This window comes from Mauremys reevesii, linkage group 4 (genome assembly GCF_016161935.1).
Source record: "Mauremys reevesii isolate NIE-2019 linkage group 4, ASM1616193v1, whole genome shotgun sequence".
Lineage (NCBI taxonomy): Eukaryota > Metazoa > Chordata > Testudines > Geoemydidae > Mauremys > Mauremys reevesii.
The window spans coordinates 39,056,470-39,079,815 of NC_052626.1; the positions used below are offsets into that span (position 1 = coordinate 39,056,470).

General features: G+C 45.9%; 1 protein-coding gene and 1 long non-coding RNA gene across 12 annotated transcripts in view; one reads left to right on the top strand and one right to left on the bottom strand.

The window, feature by feature from the left end:
- Nucleotides 1-23,346, bottom strand: part of NRXN3 (neurexin 3) — a 1,505,977-nt gene that overhangs the window by 514,634 nt on the left and 967,997 nt on the right. The gene's annotated exons all lie outside the window — the stretch shown is intronic.
- Nucleotides 5,305-18,450, top strand: LOC120404779. Its single transcript, XR_005598171.1, has 4 exons — nucleotides 5,305-5,489; nucleotides 15,493-15,540; nucleotides 17,713-17,842; nucleotides 18,201-18,450. It is a non-coding gene; the product is annotated as an uncharacterized LOC120404779 (long non-coding RNA).

The following is a 23,346-nucleotide window of genomic DNA, read 5'->3' on the forward strand; positions in this document are numbered from 1 at the left end:
ACCTTCAAAAACAGACTCCAATGAGAAACTGCAGAACTGGAATTAATTTGCAAACTGGACACCATTAAATTAGGCTTGAATAAGACTGGGATGGGTCATTACACAAACCAAAAACTATTTCCCCATGCTAATTTTTCGCCTACTGTTACTCACAACTTCTTGTCAAATGTTTGAAATGGGCCATCCTGATTATCACTACAAGAGTTTTTTTTCTTCTGCTGATAATAGCCCACCTTAATTGATTAGTCTCATTATATATATATATATATATATATATATATATATATTCCTACTGTATTTTCCACTGCATGCATTGGATGAAGTGGGTTTTAGCCCATGAAAGCTTATGCCCAAATAAATGTGTTAGTCTCTAAGGTGCCACAAGTACTTCTCGTTCTTTTTATTAGTTTTATGGTCCATTACAACAACTTGTAACACACCCTGCTGTCTACTAACTCTCCATTGTCTTATGACTGCAGAAGTGTTCATTGCCCTTTTCATTTTAAGTCCTCTCCTACACCACGTGTGAAACCCTTACACTAAATAATCTGACCCACCTTGTATATAGCTTGGACATTCTGGTTACTTTCCCCAGACCTGAAGAGCTCTGTGAAGCTGAAAAGCATGTCCTTCCCACCCACAGAAGTTGGTCCAATAAAAGGTATTACCTCACCTGCCCTGTCTCTCTCAGTTTGAATGGAAGCAGTACAAGCTTCCCTCTCCATCTTGGCCCCTGCTGTCAATGTGACTCTTGCAGCCAGCAGTTCCACAGTCCAAGCCAGGACAATGATGATGGTTGCTATAGAAAATTGTGAGGAAGACAGCTAAGGGTATTCTACTTGGTAGTGTAGTAAGTCTGGGAGCTAGAGAGCCAGGGAGAATTGGCGTCTGTGTCTAGCAACCTCTATGAACAATCTCCTTTACACTTAATACAGTGGTCACCAACTGGTAGATCGTGATTGACTGGTAGATCCTGGAGCTTCTGGCAGTCGATTGTGATTTCCGGCCACTAGAAGTCCGGCAGCACAGTGGAGCTAAGGCAAGCCCCCTGCCTGCCCTAGCCCCCCTGCTGCTCCTGGAAGTAGCCAGCACACCCCTGTGGTCCCTGGGGGGTGGGCAGGGGTCTCCACACGCTACTCCTGCCTGCAACCACTGCCTCTGAAGCTCCCATTGGCTGGGAATGGGGAAGTGCGGCCAATGGGAGCTGTGGGGGTGGTGCCTGCAGGGAGGGGCAGTGCACGGAGCCACGTGCCTCCCCCCCAGGGGCCGGAGGGGTGTGCTAGCTGCTTCTGGGAGCAACGTGGAGCCGGGGCAGGCAGGGAGCCTGCCTTAGCCCTGCTGCACCACCAACCAGGAGCCACCCGAGGTAAGTGCTGCCCGGTGGGAGCCTGCACCCCAACCCTTTGCCCCCTACCAGAGCCAGCACCCCATACCCCCTTATGCACCCAAACCCCCTCCTAGAGCTTGCACCCCTCACCCTCTCCTGCACCTCAACCCCCTGCCCCAGGCTCAGCCCGGAACCTCCCACACACTCCAAACTCCTCGGCCCCAGCCCAGGGCCCACACCCTCTCACACATCCCAATCCCCTGCCACAGCCTGGTGAAAGTGATCGAGCAATAGAGGGAGGGGAGATGGAGTAAGATGGACAGGGCCTCAGGGAAGGGGAGGGGCAGATCCTGAGTTGCACTCAAATTCAAAAAGTGATCTTATGCATAAAGAGGCTGGAGACCACTGACTTAATACAACCAAGTCATTCCTCTTCTTCCCCACGGGGGGGCACTACAGTCCCTCAGCCTTGGTCTGCAAAGGATCATCTCTAGGCATGAATTCCACATTTTTACTATGCATCTGGACTGGCATTTACAAAGATCATTCTGTGCTCATGTTATTTCTCTCTCAGGCACATTCCTAAACACTGGAGACTGAATTACTGACCTTACTGGATGGAAGAAAAGCAACCAGGGAGGGTCACCCCAGTCTGACCCTCCCTGGGAGGCTGAAGGTAGAACTCACAACAATTAGTGCGTATCTCATGGGATATTCTAGAGTCATGTAGCAAAACGGTGACATTGCATCACAACACTGGTACGCATTAATACAGGGCTGCCCACATGATGCAACTGAACCAAATAACGCAACATCCTCCTGTCATGATGCTGCGTAAAGTGAACAGAGGCTCCTAACTGTTCTGCATGCAGGCCACTGAGAATTAGTCCCAGCCCCTGAATTTAGGGACAGCGGGCAACTCCTAAAGGGAACCCAGGTCTATTGGAAAGTAACTGACCCCAGGCAGTCAGAAGCACAGGCCACTCCACTCCACTCCACTTTGTTCTGGACCATTTCTGGCCTTGTGATACCTAACTCAAGAGGGACTTTCCACACTGGAAGAAAGGGGCATGACAAATGCCAATTTCCTTATTGCCAACCCTACCTCTCCCAGCCTCCCACCCACTCCCAGCCTCCCGTGATGCAGTACTCCATTGCAGGTCACACTGCAGAAACTCAATATTGCCAACCCCAACAGTTCAAAAACCATGAGTCAGACGGGAATGGAGTGCACTCACCTCTCACAAGCATCCTGAGTACATGTGCCTGCACACTCTCTCAGTTTGTGGTGGGTTTTCGGTGACTCAGCCCTCCGGCCGAGTCTCGCACAGTCTATATGTGATATAAAAACAAAGCAAACCCCTCCCGGGTACAAGTCCAACAGGGGACTCTCTCAGTGCCCTCTGTAAAATCTCTCTCAATTTTTCCTTGCTCCATTATAGAGCGGTGCTTCAGGGCTCCCTCCCTGAGGCAGTGTCTTCGCCTTCTCAGCACCTTCCTGGCTGCAGCTCTCCAGCTGTGCCACCACCGTTCAGTTCCTCTTCTGGGGTTCACCAATGTCCAGGCCACTTTCCCATTGGGGGTGGAGGGGAACCTATAGATTTTCCATGTCCCTTTAAATAAACTACATCACTGCTACAATTCCCTGGGCCATTTCCTCAAGGCCCCAGTTCATTCTTTGCCTTTACCTGAGTCCCAGCAACCAGCCCAGAGCACCATCCACTCTCTTCCAGCTCTAGCAAGGAACAGATCTCACTCTGGCCCGGAAGCTCTTCCTAGACTAGCTTGCTGGACCGTGATTGGCTGCTTCCCCCACAGCTGCTCTAGGCAGCCTGGCGGACGTCTTTCCGTGGCAGGGTGTGGCAGGACCGCAAGGCCTTAAGCAGGGGGCCTCTAAACTTAGTCCACCCGGTCACACAGACCTCCCAAATTCATTACATTGGTTAAAAAGTAACATTGGAGGAGGTTTTGCTTTGCCTTCTGGTTTTTGAGCTTTTGACAGGGGAGGGTGTGTGTGTCCCATTTTCAAGCTTTTCTCTGCAATCAGGAGGACTAGAAACTTTCATTAAAAAAAAAAAGTAGCCAGAGATCATCACATAAGCACATGACTCCAGGAGCTGGAGATTTCATGTCAGAAAAATGTTAGCTGGCATGAGACTCAATCAAATTGTGAGCTGGCGATGCTGAAACATCTCATATCTAAAATCCAATCAAGTTTCTCAGTCAGTGGAGCATTTCAATGCCTCTCTTCTGCAAAGGCAGATTTGTGCAGGGGGAGGTCAGTATGTTACTCCAGTGGAGCAGTATTTGGTTGGTATGATCTCTGTTATGATTAGATAGCTAGATAGACTTGTCCTTACACTCAGAAAAGGAGAAGACAAAACAAGGTCATTGCTTTAGCACTGCAGTGTTAATCATTAGTCTTCCCATTTAGCTGAATCTTAACTATGCAACATCTCTCTCCCCCCTTACCAATCCTCCCACCACCACTGTGTACCTCTCTCTTTTTCTTTCCTCCCCCATCTGACCATCCACCTGCCTCTTTTCTCCTCCTCCTCCTCTTTCTTGTGATGGGTCTATCCCTGTTTCATTTATAGAATGGAGGAGCCACTATGATAGACATGTACCTTTAGCTCTTAACCAGCAGTACACAGTGCCTCCCACTATCTGTATATATTTCCTGTCCACTCTTGCCTGTTATCCCCTTGTGTCCCCTTTCCCCTCATTAACTCGTTTGCTGTAGTGTGCTTTGGGATGCACTAAGCAGCCCTGCTCCCCCTATCCATCTTTTCCAATGCCACGGTCTGCCAACAAGCCCGGGTATTTTTTAACAGGGATTTTTATTCATGTACTTCTTTAATTTTGGCCCTCTTGCAAGGTTGTAGCTCTGCCAGGTGACTGCAGAGGCAGTGTATGTAATCCTGAATGCTCCCAGAGTGGCAGCCCTACAGTAATTCGGCAGTGGAGGCGAGAGAAACATCCAAGCTCCGGAGGCTAACGCTTGGCAAAGAAGATCAGTTTTTCTGCTGCCTTGGAAATGATGGATGGATAAAAAGGCTTTTCATGACCTGCAGCCATTCTACCCCCCACCGCCTGGAATCATGCATGGGATATAAATTGCCTCATAAGGAGACAAGCTAAACACCACTGGCCTAAACTGTGCCTGCAAAAAGGGTGCACACAACCCCACTACACTGCACCAACCTTTGCACATGTAATTGGGTAACTGTGCACGTTAGGCCTCATTTGCAAGTACAGTCTCTATGTATGCATGTGAGAGTGTTAGAGTCGACAGATAAAGGTGAGAGAAGGGCTTCACCTAATTTGGTTTATTCCTTTCAGGAAAGATTAAAAGTTTATACACTTACCCAGTACTCTTTGGTAGAGAAACATGGCTAGATATCTCCTGAGAACTTGTTCTCTTACAAGGTTTCTTATAAGCTCTTGTTCCAGCCTGGCTGGAAATAATGCAAAAATAGCCCTTTTTCATGGTGTTTTGGTGCTTCGGGGCTCAGCTGAAATCTGGCAGCAGTGGAGAAATGTATGAAATACCTTAAAATGAGGTTCTACTCTGAAAGGGCCTCCGTCAAAAGTCACTGTGGGGCCCACATCTTATTGCCTCTCCGTAACTTTCAGTTCACATGCACTCAATTTACAAGTAAAAAGATGTTTTCCTCTGTCAGCTCCACAATCTGAAACAGAAGCTGGGGTTTGTATGACCGTGTGCACTGTCATCAGTAAGAACAACTCTGCAGGACAAATGCTACCTAAAGTGACACCTGTGCAATCACACTACTTTTAAATCCTACTTTGTGACACCTACGCTACCCCACTCTCTTCAGATTATGCTCTCTGCAGTGGCCTCTGCAGTCCCACTAACAGGGTTGTGCAGGTGTATCAGTGAGGTCATAATGTGTCTGTATTACTGGTGATGATGCATCTGAGAGAAAGAAAGATCCCAGCTTGATTCTCAGATCCCCCAGAGGAGGATTGGGGGCCCCAGGAGTCAACAGGCTGGCATTTAGAAAATTCATCTTTTCATTCATCATGTGAGAGAATCTGAGCTGGAAATCAGTGGGAGACAATGCATATAGAATCTTGCAATGCCATTATTTTCAGGGTAGAATTGCACTTTCAGCCTCACAGCACCCCTTGGAAACAGGTAAGTATTATTAGCAACATTTTACAGATGGAATAACTCAGTCAGAGTAGTTGAGTGAGTTTTCCAGAGGGTTGTAAAGCAAGTCAGTGGCAGAGCTATGAACAGGGTCCAGGAGTTCTGACTCCCAGTCCCCTATGCTATTCCTTATACTACATTAGAAGGAACATAGTTCGGCCCATCCCTAATGAAAAGCGGATCAAGAGTATGGGAGATAAAGTATTTTGTTGATCCCCATAAATCTGCATTCAGAGCACATACGTATCTGTAGAAGCAACGTGTCAATGTCTGTGAATTAATACTATGCATTTCACACTGATGTGAATGTACAACATGTGCACCATTAGTTGGCCTCAAAGTAGATGAAATAATTGTGAAGAAAATTAAAGCAAGGAGTTAATCTCCATAATAAGCTACGTGCTAAGTACATTTTGTGGCCTATCAGGAAAGACGTGAAGGGAGGCAGTCAGGAACTGTTAAGGATTAGCACAACTTTCTCTTGTCACACCAGGTATTCTGGCAAACTTCAGATTTTCATGGGGAAACTCCCTGACAGGATGCTAATATAGCTACATATCACCACCAATACCCCCCTCCCGCACCCAATAATATGCCTACTTGACAGATTTAATTATAACCACTGTTCATACTTTGTACATTTGAGCATGATTTTTCAAACTTTCGTAAAGCTTTGTCTGGCCACAAAAGAGAAAAGTTCTGCTGAGCATTACACAGTAACACACTCACAGTTACCATGCTAGACACCAACCCTATTTGGAACTTCCAGCTGGTAGCTAGCATAGAACGCAGAACCTCTTGCTCTGGAAGCAAAGGGCCCTGCTACCTGACCCAAAGGATTCATACAGCACATTTCATCAAATATATCAAAGCACTTTGCAGATATTAGATTCACAACATGCCTGGAAGTATTATCTCCTACTTATAGAGAAACTGAGGCACAGAGACTTACCCAAGGTCACACAGTGAGTCAGTGATAGCTAGAAATAGAACCCAGGAGTCCAGCCTCTCAGCCCTGGTGTCTAGCCACTAGACAATGATGCCTCCCTTACAGTCCATGCCTCAAGTAATAACAATTATCATTGTTATTATTACAGTAATATCTAGAGCTAAGCTCTGTACTAGCACACAGTATGAGAGAGTTTCTGCCTTTGCAATTTTAATTCTGCCCCCGGTGTGAGTGCATTATGACACAGTCTTTAATTACATGATCACATGCTATTTTTCCCCACCGGATCCCTACCTCATTCAGTGCACAGGATAGATGGTGCACACTGAATGAGCAGCTATTTAATATTCTGTTTTATTCTCATTGTTCTATGTGTGGTCCAGGGCTGGCCTTACCATGAGGCAAACTGAGGCAGCAGCCTCAGGTGCCAGACTGTGGTGGGGCACCACTAAGACCCAGAATGTAGAAAATTGTGTCTGCTGCTGGTGCATATGTATTCTCTCTGCTCTAGATGCACAGAGATGGTGGAGTGCTGTGCTGGAGGAAGGAGGGCACAAGAGACATAACAGGCAGGCAGGAGAAAAGGTGAGAGGAAATAACAGAAAGCATCAGGAGCTGCAGGGAGAGAGAGGAGGAGGAGCCTCTTATGTACCTCTCTAGCACCCTCAGGAGCCTAGACTGATTAACACCAGGGAGCTTCCTGTTTCCTGCTGCTTCTCTGAACTCACCTGAGGAGAACAGGCAGTCAACTGAAGTAGTAAGAGACAGTTTGGCCCTTAAGACGCTGATATCTTCCCTCACTCAGGCGCTGCTACCAGCCTGCTTATTTGTCCCCTTCAGTGGAGTGTTGAGAGCCACTATAGCTGGCACCGAACAGCAGTCATGAGTGAAAGAAGAAAACGCCCCTCTGGGACAGCATTCAGAAAAAGAAAGCAAGCAAAGGAAGCTTTTCTATCTAAGCAGGAAGGAGCTCTCCTGAGATACATAGACACAAATGTTCACAGTGAGCCTTCCAGACCCAGTGAGGATTTGAGTGGTGAGGAGATGCCTGATCTTCCAGTTAGTCAGAGTGCAGGTGACCTGGCCAGCTACTACAGCATCCATATCTCCATCTCAAATGGATGTAACCATGCACATTCCTGAAGAAAAGTGTAGATCAGAGAAGAGTGTGGTGGAGGTGCAAGAAACAGCTGCTGCTGAGTTTCATTCCTCAAGTCTAGATGATCCAGGACTGTGGACCCACTTGAGCAGTAGCCTGAGGGACTTCCTTGTACTGCATGGGCCACAGCAAGTGAAAAACATCATGCTCCCCAAAGACAATGAAAATAGAAGTTTCCATCCAACACATTACTGGTGTGAAATCCCCAATGGTAACAAAGTGGAAAGACCATGGCTTATGTACTCAAATACCCAGAATGCTGCATACTGTTTTTGTTGCAACCTCTTCCAGTCTAATGTTCCATCCACATTGGGTTCTACAGGAACAAAGGACTGGAAAAATCTGGCTAGAAATCTGGCATGCCATGAGAAGGCAGCAAATCACCAGAGAGCATTCCATAGGTGGAAAGAGCTTGAGATGAGACTAAGGTTAAAGGCCACCATAGATGATCAGCCTCAAGAGAAGATTGCATCAGAGTCTCTTTACTGGCAAAATTTTCTGAAAAGGCTCACTGCCATTGTGAGAATGCTTGCTACCCAAAACCTAGCACTTCAGATCAGCTGTATGTGCCAAACAATGTAAACTTCCTTAAAATTGTGGAGCTGATGGCTGAGTTTGATGCTGTACTCCAGGAGCATCTAAGAAGAGTCACCAACCAAGAAATGTACACACACCACTACCTGGGAAAAACAATTCAAAATGAGATCATACAGTTACTGGCAACAAAAGTCAAACACAAGATTGTGGTAGATCTGAAGTCAGCAAGATATTACTCTATTATTCTGGACTGCACACCTGACATCAGCCACATGGAACAAATGACTTTAATGGTGCATTTTGTAACAACAACAGAACCTAGTGAAAACGTCCCTGCAGTGGTGACTGTCAGAGAGCATTTTCTAGAATTTATTGACATTGATGATACTACAGGAGCTGGTATGACAAATGTGCTTCTTAAAAAGCTGGAAGATACGGGAATTGCAATAGCTGACATGAGAGGTCAGGGCTATGATAATGGTGCCAACATGAGAGGAAAGAACAGAGGAGTGCAGACACGGATCCTAGAGTTAAACCCTCAAGCTTTTTTTGTCTCATGCAGTTCTCATTCACTGAACTTGGTGGTCAATGATGTGTCATCAGCTTCTAGTGAGGCTGCTGAATTTTTTAATGTAATTCAAAGCATCTATGTATTTTTCTCTGCATCAACTCATTGATGGCAAATTTTGACGCAACATCTGGGAACATCCTTTTTGACACTGAAACCACTGAGTGCCACATGATGGGAAAGTTGAGTGGAGGCGATAAAGCCTATCAAACACCAAATTGGGAAGATAGATGATGCCATAGTTGCCATTATGGAGGATAATGCTATGACATTCATCTCCTGTTTTATGAAAGGAGACTCAAAGAGCTTGGCTTGTTTAACCTAACCAAAAGAAGGTTGAAAGGAGATATGATTACTCTCTATAAATATATCAGAGGGATAAATACCAGGGAGGGAGAGGAATTATTTAAGCTCAGTACCAACGTGGACACAAGAACAAATGGATATAAATCGGCCATCAGGAAGTTTAGACTTGAAATTAGACGAAGGTTTCTAACCATCAGAGGAGTGAAGTTCTGGAATAGCCTTCCAAGGGGAGCAGGAGAGGCAAAAGACATGTCTGGCTTCAAGACTAAGCTTGATAAGTTTATAGAGGAGATGGTATTATGGGCTAGCTTAATTTTGGCTATTAATTGATCTTTGACTATTAGTGGTAAATATGCCCAATGGCCTGTGATGGGACACTAGATAGGGCGGGATCTGAGTTACTACAGAGAATTCTTTCCTGGGTGTCTGGCTGGTGAGTCTTGCCCACATGCTCAGGGTTTAACTGATTGCCATATTTGGGGTCGGGAAGGAATTTTCCTCCAGGGCAGATTGGCAGAGGCCCTAGGGGTTTTTCGCCTTCCTCTCCAGCGTGGGGCACAGGACACTTGCTGGAGGATTCTCTGCACCTTGAAGTCTTTAAACCACAAGTTGAGGACTTCAATAGCTCACACATAGGTCAGGGGTTTGTTACAGGAGTGGGTGGGTGAGATTCTGTGGCCTGCGTTGTGTGGGAGGTCAGACTAGAAGATCATAATGGTCCCTTCTGACGTTAAAGTCTATGAGTCTATGAGACAGGAACTGTTTGTGGGAAAACAGTGGCAGTGGGAAACAGAATCACCAGAAACATACATAACTTCAAATTTCTGTGTGGCTTAGTGTTGTGGCATGACATACTGTTTGAAATAAATGTTGTAAGCAAGAGACTCCAAGGTGTTGACTTTGATATATCTGGAGCAATGGAACAACTGGACAAAGCAAAGTCATACCTACAATCTTACCAGTCAGATGAGGGATTTCAAAACGTTCTGAAGAGTGCACAGAAGTTGGCAGAGGAACTTCACACTGAAGCTACTTTTCTGCCCATTCAAGAATACAAGAGTCACCGAAGAAGACATTTTGATTATGAGGCATGGGATAACCCCATAAGAAACCCCAAACAACAACTCAAAGTTGAATTCTTTAACCAGGTGCTAGATTGTGCAATACAGTCAGTTGAAGAACGTTTCATGCAGCTCAAGGAACACAGCAGTATATTTGGGATGTTGTATGATATTCCAAAACTCCTCACTATATCTGAAGAAGACCTACACCAGCAATGCAGAACACTAGAGACACATGATGACATGCGCGATACTGATGCAAGTGATTTAGGTGATGAACTGAAAGCCCTTTCAAGATACATTTCAGCAGGATCAACTCCAAAGGCTGTTCTGGAATATATGTGCACAAATAAGATGACCACCCTCTTTCCAAATGCTTTTGTTGCTCTGAGCATACTTGTAACACTTCCTGTAACAGCTGCCAGTGGAGAACGCAGCGTCACCAAACTGAAGTTAATAAAAACACATCTACGTTCCACAATGACACAGGAGAGGCTGGTTGGTCTTGCAACCATCTCAACAGAGCATGAGCTGGCCCAGACTGTGGACCTTCAGCAGGAAGCAGTTCAAATCTTTGCAACCAAGAAGGCATGGAAAGCACCATTTTGAATAATCAAACAGATAAAAATGCCAGTGTTTACTATGCAGACAAGAAAAGTTAACTTTCAAACGCCTGACAGCAAATGTAAGTGTTACTTAAAATTTTTGAACTAGGCATTTTAAGTTGTTAGTTCTCCTTTATTTGAGTAGGTAGCAGAGCAGTACCATGAGAGGAGTAGAACAGGAAGAAGGCAGAATTAAGACCTTTCAAAGTTTGGGCCCAAGCGAGGAGGCATGGGGCGTCATTTGACCTCCCCGCCTCAGGTGTCAAAATGTTGTGGGCCAGCCCTGGTGTGGCCCCAGACCTTATTTACTGCATTATACAAACCCTGCTCTAAATATAGAATTTAGAAATTCCTCAAAGGCTTTTCTGCAGTGCTTATCACTATAGTGTCTGAGTGATCCAGAAATCATCAATTATTTTCACAACACCCTTGTGGAGTGAGGGTATTTATTTCCATTTTACAGATGGAGATAGATTAAGGTCAAAAGGGTCCACTAGTTTGGGTGCCCAATTCGAGATACTAGGGCCTGATGTATTTTCAGAGAACTTAGCACTATATAGCACTTTATATGCTCAAAGCACAGCTCCAATTGCTTTCAATTGCAGCTGTGAGGGTTCAGCACTTCTGCAAATCAGACCCCAGGAAAATGAGGAACATGCAATTAGTTACCACCTGTAAAAAGTTTGGTTGTCTAGCATCACACAGGAACAGAATCCAATTCCCCAGAGCAGCATTCAATGGCCTCAGCCATAAGACCATCCTTTCTTGTCATGCAATTCCCTGCCTCATTCACTACACACTTTCCAACACAGGTCTCAGACCTCCTGCACTACAATTAGCAGCACTGGGTGGACCACGCAGCACTTGGCCAGGGCATGGGGCTTCTCAAGTCACGCGTCCACCATCTTGTGCTCCAGAAAATGGGGGCAGCCTTGCCTCCTGCTTTTTTCGCTTTCCTTAAGCAGGTCCTGCAGCAGGATGCTCCCCTCCCTTACCCCGGCCCTCCGGAACTCATGGGGCCCCTGCCCCACAAGCCTCCCCGACTGCCCTTGACACACAACCAAAACACTAGTTAGCTGGTCTGCATCCGAACTGCTCCCAGGAAACATCTGTACACATAGGCACCGACTCCGTGGGTGCTCTGGGGCTGGAGCAGCCACTGGAAAAAAATAGTAGGTGCTCAGCACCCACTGGCGGCCCCACCGATCAGTTCCTCCCCCTCCTCACAGTGCCTCCCACCTGCTGCAATCAGCTGTTCAGCAGTGGGCAGGAGGTGCTGGGGGGAGGGGATGGAGCAAGGGCGGGGGCAGGAAGAGGAGGGGTGGGGGTGGGGTCTTGGGGAATGGAGTGGGGGTGGGATAGGGGTCAAGTACCCCCTGGGAAATGACAAAGTCAGTGCCTGTGTCTATACATATTTGTGCTTCACACCATCCACTTCCTTGCACTTGTGTCCCACCCTAACACCAAGTGGCAGGACCTGCTGCCACCTGAAGAGGGCAAGGAATTTTGGTGAGCCAGTCTGTACTCCACTCTGGTCCCATGGTCCATCAGGGATATTAGTTGGTGGCTCCTTCACAGAGCTGTGAGCATGGTCATGTACCTGCTGCAGTTCACAAACTTCCCTGACACCTGTCCTTTATGCAGCGAGAGGGAGACACTGGCACACTGGCATAGGGTGCATCAGGTTGCAGCCTCTTTTCCAGCTCCTCCAGAACCTCCTACTGAAGTTTTGGTTGCATTTCTCCCCACACCTCCTGATTCATGCACACCCCAGCAATGGCCCCGCAAAGTTGTGTGATCTTCTCGTCAACCTGCTGCTGACCCCAAGACAGCCACCCATCACTCCAGGAAGAGGAAGTTGGATTCGGGGTAGGGGGAGAGCTCTGTGATTGTGTGACCATTCCCATTTCCTTGTAATTCACACCTCTGGGCAGCGTCCACTGACTCCTTAGCCACCTTTGAGGAGCAGGGGGTGCTGTCTGGGGTTCTCTGCTCGGTATCCCACTCTGGATCCCTCATTACTGAAGTTTGACCTCACTCCCAATCCTGTTTTCTCTTTCGTTGTTTCCAGAAATCACTCATAGCCTGGACTCAGTAATTCCGTCCCCCTTAGCTGAGGGGGCTGGTCTTTAGTTTTGAGTGGGCCTATACCTGCCTGTCCTGGTAAGACTAATAGTACACATCTTCCAACAGCATACTCGGAGACCTCCTGGTCAGAGGGACTCGATGGACCATGTGGAGCTTGACCAGTGCATGGAACTTCCCACCTCATGCATCCAACGTCGTGTGTTCCAGGAGGGGAGGGCAGCCTTGCCTCCTGCTTCTTACACTTTCCTTGAGCATGTCCTGCAGGAGGCTGCTCCTCGCCTGCCTCTTACCCCGGCCCTCTGGAACTCATCTGTATGGGCTTCATACCATCCACTTCCTCGACCTCATGCCCCATCCTGACACCAATTGGCGAGACCTGTTGCTCTCTAATGAGGGCAAGGAACCCTGGTGGGCCAGTGTGTACTCCATTCTGGTCCCATGGCACGCTGGGGATATTAGTTGGCGGCTCCTTCACAGAGCCATGAACACAGGCATGTACCTGGCATGGTTCACAAACTCCCCTGACACCTGTGCCTTTTGTAATGAGAGTGAGACTGTGGCACACATCTACATAGAGTGTATCAGGCTGCAACCCCTCCAGAACCTCTTATTTAAGTTTTGTCTGCATTTCCTCCTGTGCCTGCTGATTCACGCACACCCCATCCATGGCCCCACAAAATCTTGGGACCTCCTCATCAACCTCTTCCTACCTCAGGCCAATACGGACACCCACCACTCTGGGAGGAGCAAGCTGGACCAGAGAGAGGGCACTCTGACTCTAGGGCCTATTTCCATTCCCTAGTTTGGTCATGTCTCTGAGCAGCGTTCCTCTGGGCAGCATTCACTGACTCCTTAAACACCTTTGAGGAGCAGTGGATGCTGCCCAGGATTCTCTGTTCAGTGCCCCGCTCTGGCTCCCTCATTTTTAACCTCTGATCTCATTCCCACTCCTGTTTTTTTCATTTGTTGTCCCAAGAACTCAAGTGTGACTTGGGCTTTGTGGTTTCTCCCCCTTAGCTCAGGGGGTGGGCCTTTAGATATTGGCAAGCATAGACTCACCTGTCCCAGTTAGGGTTGCCAACTGTCTAATCTCACTAAACCAAACACCCTAACCCATCCCCCACTCACTCCATCCCCCCTCCCTCTGTCACTTGCTCTCCCCACCCTCCCTCAGTTTCACTGGGCTGAGGCAGGGGGTTAGGGTATGGGAGGGGGAGAGGATTCCAGGTGGGGCTGCAGGCTCTTGAGTGGGGCCAGAAACGAGGGGTTCAGGTGCAGAAGGGGGCTCTGGGATGGGGTAGGTGGTTGGGGTGCAGGAGGAAGTGTGGGGTGCAGACTCTGGGAGGGAGTTTGGGTGTGGGAGGGGGTTCTAACCTGGGGCAGGGGGTTGGGGTGTGGGAGGAGGTTCGGGCTCCAGCAAGGCAGCACTTACCTCAGGCGGCTTCCGGAAGTGGCCGGCATGTCCAGCTCCTAGGTGGAGGCATGGTCAGGCGTCTCAATGTGCTGCCTGCACCCCAGGTGTTGCTCCTGCAGCTCTCACCATTGGCCACGGTTCCTGGCCAATGGAGACTGCAGAGCCGGGGCTCGGTTGGGGAGGGGGGGTAGGGTGAAGCATGTGGAGACTCCGCGGCCACCCCTGTGCTTAGGAGCTGGACATGCCAACCACTTCCGGGAGCCGCGCAGAGGCTCCCTTAGCCCCGCTGCGCTGCCGACCAGACTTTTAGTGGCCCGCTCAGCAGTGCTGACTGGAGCCACCAGGGTCCCTTTTCTAATGGGCATTCCAGTAGAAAACCAGATGCCTGGCAGCCCTAGTCCCAGTACTACAAATAGTATACACCTTCCAACTTCTGTAACAAATCATACATGGATCCTACAGACAACAGCCTCCTTCAATATACAACCCTGATTCAACCCTAGAACTTGTCCATCCTGGGCAATGAATGAGGCAGGGGGCCTGCTGAAAAATTCGTATGTGATCAAATAGTCTTTAATTCTCATAATACATATGCACAAAGAAGTTGAATTAAGGTTTCACAGACAATCTTAATTCTTGTATTTCCTAATTTCTGAATGCCTGACCTTGCAACCTTAATCATGTTCTTTTAACACAGGGCTGGTGGTTTTGTGTGTGTGTGTGCTTATATATACAGTATATACATATATATATATATATACACACACACACACACACACACACACACATATTTCTTTTGAAAATGAATTTAAACTTTCAGTGAGTTCCCTTTTGATTTAAAGAGGTACTGCTGATTCTTCCAGTACTTCTGTTTTACATTTTTTATTGAACAGCCCTAGAACTGAAAAGTAGCTTTCCTTCAAATTCCCCTACCTGTATAGCACAAGGAAATGAAAATGCCTGTCAGCAAAAGTAATGTGTTTAATACCACGCCAGCCCTAAACATCAGCAGAGATTTCTGTGTATTGCAAATAATTCTATCACCAGCCCATATTGCTCTGTGATGTGTTTTTATCTTTGCCGTAGGATAATATCAATATTTCAAGTGCGAGCAAAGTAATGTTTTATGAGATTGATGTGGGAAAGTACAGTGACAAGTACATAAAAAAGGGCAGGGGAAAATGCCAGCTAGTCATCAGAAAGGCCTCCAACTTCCATAGGGACTTGTCTAGTTTATCCTATTCTTATCAATGTGTTGAGGTCAGTTGGGCTCCTTTTGACTTTGATTATGTTTTTAACAGGAGTTCACAAGGAGCAGAGGATAATACCAGTAACTCAGGAGAGCACAGGTAGTGTGACATGGAGTATTTCCCATGCCTGCTAGGAAGCTGCAAAAGAAACTCATGTGAAAAGGCTACATTTTGTTAAATCATTAACTTATTATGATTATGATTATTATTATTACAGAATTGCAGAGGAAGGAGATTGGGTGGGGGGGAGAATCTATTGCTATCTATTGCACAAGACAATGCAGGACTTTGTACTTCTTGCCCATATTCTTTACCTCTCTAAGTCCCTTTGTATTCTTTTTCTCTCCTACCTGATATTTGCAACTCCTCCCAGTTTAGCAGCAACATTCCCTTCCCTGATCATCAGTAAAGCTGCTTATCAAGATCAAGATTTTCAAAAAAGACTAGTCATTTTAGATGCCTCCATTTTTGGGTGCCCTATCCGAGACACCTCAAAGGGGCCCAATTTTGAGATGGTAGGTGTGCTCAGCACATCCTGAAAATCAGGTTCTTCTAAGATGTCTCAAGTTGTTCACCCAAAAATCAAGGCACCTCAAATCACTAGTCACTTCTGAAAATCTTAGCTGAATACAAAGCTAAATCCAACAGCAACCCTTGCAGAACCCCAAAGGGTACCTCCCACCACTCTGCCCCTTTACCTCCAACATCTCAATCTATTGTCCTTTGAGGACCTTCAGATCATTTTCATGCCATGTGGCACAGCCCTCATCTCTACACCAATCTGAATGAGATGCCTACAAATCTTTTAGAAAACGACTCTCTTAATGAGACAGAATATCTTTTATGGTGCAATATTATTATAAAGCAGTAACTTGGGTTTCCCCCCCCTAAATAAACAAACAAGGAGGACAAATTTCAGTTGATATTGTTTCACAGTATGCAGAGCTAGTATGTTTTAATAAGAAATGCACCTCCAGGCTAAGAGGTATGAGTTTTATACCTAAGGGAATGGTGTAATATACTGTTTAATGCGATCATCAAGGCTGATGGGAACCTGATGGCTTTTATATGTTTTAACATCTTTTTAGGAGGTGGGGAAAAGAGAGAGAGAGACAGACAGAGAAAGAACTTGGTTTGTAGAATAGGTAAAAATCAGAATTGACAGTGAACCTGTCAGTAGGTGCATGGCCACCCTAGTACTACTTCATCCGCACTCAATGTGAGATGGGCAGCTCCATGGAATTTCCCATGGAAGAGACCTTTTAAGAAGGCCCATCATCCTCAGAGAAGGAGAGATTCAGCAGCCACTGCCAGCAGCACCTGTGGTAGTGTGAGGAATGAGCTGGGACCTACTCCCTCATCCTTCCACAGATACAGGACTTTGGGGCACATGGACAGCAGCACCACCTCCCTTCCCAGCAGCATTAGAACAGGGTTTCCACTTCCTCAGGAGTCCCAAGCTTGTCAGCAGTCCCGGGACACTGTGTTTTCTTTTGTGAGGCCGGGAGATTGACTGTTGAGTGAGAGATGGGGTGGGGAAGAAGTTGACTGAATACGGGGTTAGGCTTGAATATAACTAGGGGTATATTGGTGGGTCCAGGTTGGAGGAGTGAGGGCTGATGCTGCCCCCAGACACAGCCTGTGGCTGTCTGAACAATCAATATGGCTAGGAAGCAAGGTATGTGCTCCTCCAATTCCGTAGTGACTCTTAGGAATGGGGCCTGGTGCAGAGGCAGAGGGACAAGTCTCAGTAGAGAAGTGGGATGGTGCAGTGTGCATGAAGGGCTGGCTTCAATGTGATTATGGGCAGGAGGGCAAGGGGAAAGTTTCATCAGGATTTTAGAAGTTTGCGGGGGGGGAAATTACAGAATGATTCAAATAATTTGGGTTTCTTGGTGCCTATTGCTGCCCTACCCTCTCTCTCTGCTTTTATGCCATAGCTCTTTCCTGTCCTTCTTTTCAACGGGTACAGTCCAATCCTGCACAGGCTTGTGCATGTGGCAGTGTTAGCAGAATCTACCCCTTAGTTTAAAGTTAATTGGAGGTGGGACTGTGTCTTCTCTGAATCTGGAAACAACACATTTTGGACACTGTTAAAATATAACTAGATAACGATAAATAGCTGTTCTTTTGATACCAGCTTGTCTTTTAATCGTGTGTACAAATACAGCATAATATCTGGGTTTAAGAGTGTTTCAGGAAGCCGAGATCTCAGGTTTATAAATACATCTCATTTTTCACAGCTCCAGCTTTTCCACTTTTTTCTTGTAGTTTTGTGAGAAAATATCAATAAAGTGCAATTATTCCCTCACCGGGCCATATGTGCATCACATTGGCAGACATAGCCCAAACCCTGCAACTGCTGGAAAATTTCAGAGGCAAGATTCTTTAAAAGAAGCAGGTTGGTGTCAGTCTTAAAACTCTATGTATAATTAAAGATTACACTTCTGGATTCTCTTTGATTGCTGAAGAGGCAGGAAGAATTCCTCCCCAGCCCTGGAATGCTGCTCTGTGATTATGTCACAACTGATCTTTAAGTGTTCCATCTAGGGGTTAGTCATTGCCTTTCCTCATGATTGTCTTCTAGCTATTTATAGATTGAACTCCACTATTACAGCATTCACTAACTTCCCTGAAAAAGGGTCTAAAATTGCCGGCTGAAATGCTAGTTGTGCATACACTCCACCCATTGGGACAAATTGTTATTTTTATTTTATCAGTTATTATTTTATTGCTATTTATTGTTTGTATCATTGTAGTGCCTAGGAGCCCCAGTCACGAACCAGGACACCACTGTACAAGATGCTGGACAAAAACAGAATACAAAAAAAACCAGACCCTGCCCCAAGGAGTTTAAAATCTGTGTATAAGATAAGAGACAACAGGTGGATACAGACAGAAGGGGGAGTAGAAGGAAACAATATTGGCACGTTTGATCGGCATACCAGCAGCCTAAAAACTGTCAAACCTCTCCTATGCCATGATACCTATGGTTCCAACAGCATACATTCCGAGTAATTAGGGTTAAAAACAGATTGGCTTTAACTGACTCATTTTGGATTTATATCAGCATAACTGAGAGCACAGACTAGCTCATTGATTTTCAGCAGGAAGTGCATGTGCCTGCATGATGAAAAAGCGCTTGTCTACACTTAGATCTCCGCGACCTAAGGATGTCGAGGAGCAGCAACCGATGCATCGGCGGTCGATTTAGCGGGTCTTCATTAGCGGGGCTTCAAATCAACCACAGATCGCTCTCCCATCAACTCCTGTACTCCACCGGATGGAGAAGAGTAGGGGGAGTTGACGGAAAAGCGTCTCCCATCGACATCACGTAGTGTGGATCCCACTGTAAGTAGGTCTAAACTACTTTGATTTGAGTTATGCTATTCATGTAACTCAAATTGCATAGCTTAGATCAAATTTCCCCTGTAATGTAGACAAGGGCAAAGTCCTGGCTCAGGTTAGACTGAAGAATGAGCAGTACAAGGAACTAGTTTAGTCTTCCACAGCCTCAGAAGACTTGTGCATAAGCATGTTATTGGAGGCTGCAAATCACTGGGTATCTCAGGATCACACTAAGTGGGCTTCTGCCAATTATACCAGAACTACACTCTTCGGGCCAGATGTTCAGGTGTATAAATCATCATATCTCCATTGACTTCAATGGAGCTACTCTGATCAGGTCATAAATACAAAGCCTATGTTATCCTTATTGTAGGAGAGGAGTTAAATGAGAATTATGTAAGCATGAGGACATAAAAGGGGGACTACTTCTGCACTCTGTTATACTAGTGTAACCACTGACTTCTGAAGGATTACTCTAGATTTACCCTAGTGTCACTGAGAGCAAAGTCCAGCCCTAGGAGTTTTGTCTTGTGGAATGAGAGTCAGGACTCCTAGGGTTTCTTCTCATCTCTGCCACAGACTCCCTTTGTGACCTTGGGAAAGTTGCTTAACCCCATATATAATACTGGGATAATAATTATTCCCTACCTGCCAGGCGATTTGTGGGGTTCAATTAACCAATATTTGTATGATGCCTTGAGGATATTGGATGAAAGATGCTGTGTAAGTGAAGTAATTTAAGTCAATGGAGCTATGACAGTTGGCACGGATGAAGATCTTCCCCTATGATTTTGGCAGGATTAGGAGGAGGGTTAGTTGAAAGGAGAGGAAATCAAGGAGGCACTGGAATTAAGATAATAAATTAATCAAAGGGGTTTCCCTTTTCCTTAATAGTAATTAGCACTTTTCATCTTCCATGCACTCTGTCAACATCCATTAATCCTCAATATCCCTGCTGCCCCCCATAAAAAGGAAGATCTGTATTATTCTCTCGAATTTACAGATGGGAAAGTAAGGCACAGATAACATGGCTTGTCCAGTGTGAGGAATGGAATTGGAACTTCTGGCTCCCAGGCCTATGCTCAGGACTCTCCCCTTCTCAAGTTCTCATTAGATATTTTAAACTTTATATTTCATTGGTCTCCTGACTGAAAGTCTCCCTGACTGCTCTTCATGCCCTGCTGTCTGCAGACATCCCTATCTAATTCACATTTAGCTACAGCCCAGATTCATTTCCCTAATCTTCTCACAGATGCTCTAGAGGGAAAAGGAGACTGAGGGGAGCACTGCTGTTTGAGAAAGTTCTCCCTGTCTCAGCAGCCCCTTCTCTGAGATCCAAGGAGCAAACAATGGTATTTGCCCTTGCAAGTATCTTTCACTGCAGCCTACCAGCTCCACACAGCACCTGGCTGCTCAGCTATCACCACCTTCTAGCAGGAGCAGCTGATATTAGATTACGCTGGGACAGGGTCTATTGCTCCAAACTGTTTATTGTACATTGCAGGGAGAAATTCACGATTTACTTGTTCCTGTAGGGAAAATTATTGCCATTGCTTCAGATCTCCCATGTGACTCCTGTTAATGTCTGCAAGTTTGAGGTTATGTAACTGCTTTGTCTGAATCCAGTCATTTTGCACAAAGCCTAATCTAGGGTGATATGGTTTCAGCCCATGTTTCTAATGTCCAGGTTTTCAGTCATCCAGTCTGAGAAAATCGACCATGAGTGAGTCTCCATGTATGTGCAGAGGGGATGTTAGCACGTGTATCTAAGCATGTTTGATTCAGCACCCTACTTCAAAGTGTAGAAAAGTTAATCTGCTCGTATTGATTAGCTGGAGGCTGCTGTGTGCTACCGTGTCCTAGCAGATGAAGAAGTCACAAGTAATGAGCCAAATTCTGATCTGAGTTACAGTGGATACCCTTAGTGAATTCAGTGGAATTCAACTATTTTTTTTTAAAAGGAGCAGTATTCTGTACACTAATGGTCCTATTACCACTTATAATAATGATGATACTGCAGTATTTAGGACAGTTACTCAAGTGCCATCATCTTTTTCTTTTTAATAGTGGTTACTTCAGATTTACACTGGTGGAACTGAAATCAGAACTTGGCCCAGAATGAATAATGGCCTGGGAAGGAAAGGACTGGAATGAAATGGGGGGAGGGATAGCTCGGTGGTTTGAGCATGGGTCTCCTAAACCCATGGTTGTGAGCTCAATCCTTGAGGGGCCAGTTGGGGATTTAGTTGGGAATTGGTCCTGCTTTGAGCAGGGGGTTGGACTAGATGACCTCCTAAGGTCCCTTCCAACCCTGATATTCTATGAAAGGAGGAGGATAAAACAGTACAGAGGCAAACCTCAGCACCTATGTCTATAATACTGAAACAAGCCACCCGCATGCATGCCATTCCCCCCCCTGGACCACTTTAGCAGACAGGAAGCTGTCATTTCCAGGCCAAAATAATCTATTTCAATTGCAGTCAAAGGGCAAATTTCAACCTGGATTCAATTTCTAAACAACTGGGAAAATAAAATCTCTCTCTCTTTATACAGGCCAAAGGTGCAAAATTAGGATCCAGATCTTCCCTTTCTCATACTTAGTGTTTGGATTTGGAGTGCCAGTTCAGGACCATCTCTACTTTAGATATGAAAGAGACAAATGATCCAGTTCAGATAATATGAATATCCAACCCAATATTCTCAGCTTCAAAGAAACCGAGAAACAACATTATTGTTATTTCTTCCCTCTTTGGTTCCTAAAGTGTAAACCTTTTGAGAAGAGCAGATTCTGCTGTATTTCCAAAACATTAGTGCTTGTCCAGACTGAACCTCTGAACATTCTGAGTGTCATCTGTCACAGCAAGCACGGAAAGAGTGCCCTTTGGTAAAGGAAATCTGGATTCTAACACTAACTTCCTATGTAACCTTGGGCAAGTTACAGCCCCTCTCTGTGCCTCAGTTTCCCCATCTGAAAAACTGAACTAATGATAATCCCCCTGGGTTGTCAGATTATTTAATAAACACAAAAGTGCTTTGATGCCATTGGATGGAAGGTCCTATAGAAAGACAGACTATTCTTGTCATATTTATACCATTAAATTCTCTGGAGAAAGCAGATGGTGTGTTTTATTTACTTACAAAAGAGAAACAAGGGGATTTACTAAGAGGTTTTGATTGTCATCACAATAATTATTAGAGAAATAAAATTACTCCGATATTATGATGGTAGGGAAAAATGAGACAGATAAATGGATATATTCATTAGGGACTGGAACTTCATAACATTTGTGCAGCACTGTAGGTGAAAACAATGGATTGTTTTCATCTGGAAACCCGCACTGATCTCCCCTCTCAATTCTGTTTGTCTGGAAAACCAAAACAGAGAGAAAGAAAGTAGCAATTACCATGAGAGAGAAGAACAAAGGACAACTGCTGGATGTATTAGACAGTAAGGAAAATTGCTACCTGGCTTAAAGCATGGAGATCGAATTCTCTCTGCAGCAGAAAAAGAGCCAAGCCATAAATGCAAAGTCCAACTGCATTAGAACACAAAAGGCAGTAAGTCCAGCTGGACCAGAAAGAAACTGCAAAGTGTCACCCTGGGAGAGAACCAGAACTGAGTTTGGACAAAGACCATTGGAGAAGTTCTGCTAACAGCTTGGACTGAGGTTTGTAGCCCTCAAGCGACTCAGAAATGATGCTGGTGTCCTCCTCCTTTTTCTACAGCTGTAGGGTTACCATGTGTCAGTGATGATGAGTTTCGTGTAACAAACAAGAGGAGAGAGGGAATTATTAAAATGGTGGAAATGGGGCAAATAAAGGTCATTTAAAAAATACAATGCCTTTGGTGCAACAGGACAACTCTGCTAAGCTGGGTGGCTCTGGTGTCAAGGAAGGTAACTTCAGTTGGCACCTGACCCTTTGGAGACAATCAGATATGGGACAGCCCTAACCCTGCTAACCTGAGAAGACCCTCTTTGGGCATGTCTACACTGTATCTGGGAGCAAGCCTCACAGCCTGGATCCACAGACCTGGGCCAGCAGAACTCGTGCTAGCACTCTAAAAATAGCTGTGTTGATGGTGCTTCCACACTGTGGCTCAGGCTGGAGCTCAGGCTCTCAAGAATACCCCTCTCCTCCACCACAGACTTCAGAGCCTGAGCCTCAACATCTACACAGCTATCTTTAGAGTGCTAGCACGTGCCTCTGGCCACAGGCTGGGAGGCTCACTCCCAGATACAATGTAGAAATGCCTTTGGGGTTGGGAAGAGATTCCCCCTCCAGGGAATGAACCATGGAGCTTTCACGTCCCTCTAGAGCACTGAGCTGGGATGATCTGAAAGGCTCTGGAGGGCACATATCACACAAATGCTGAATAAACGGCATTGACGGGCTCTGGTCCTTCAAGTCTTCTATTCCTGGATTTCTCCGTTGCTGTACCACCACTGGCTTAGAGGGAAAGTCCTTGGCAAATAAAAAGAATAAATATAGCACAAAGCCCCAAGGAAAAGGGGTTAGACTAATGAGAAAAGGGGAATAAATCAACGTGAAGCAGGG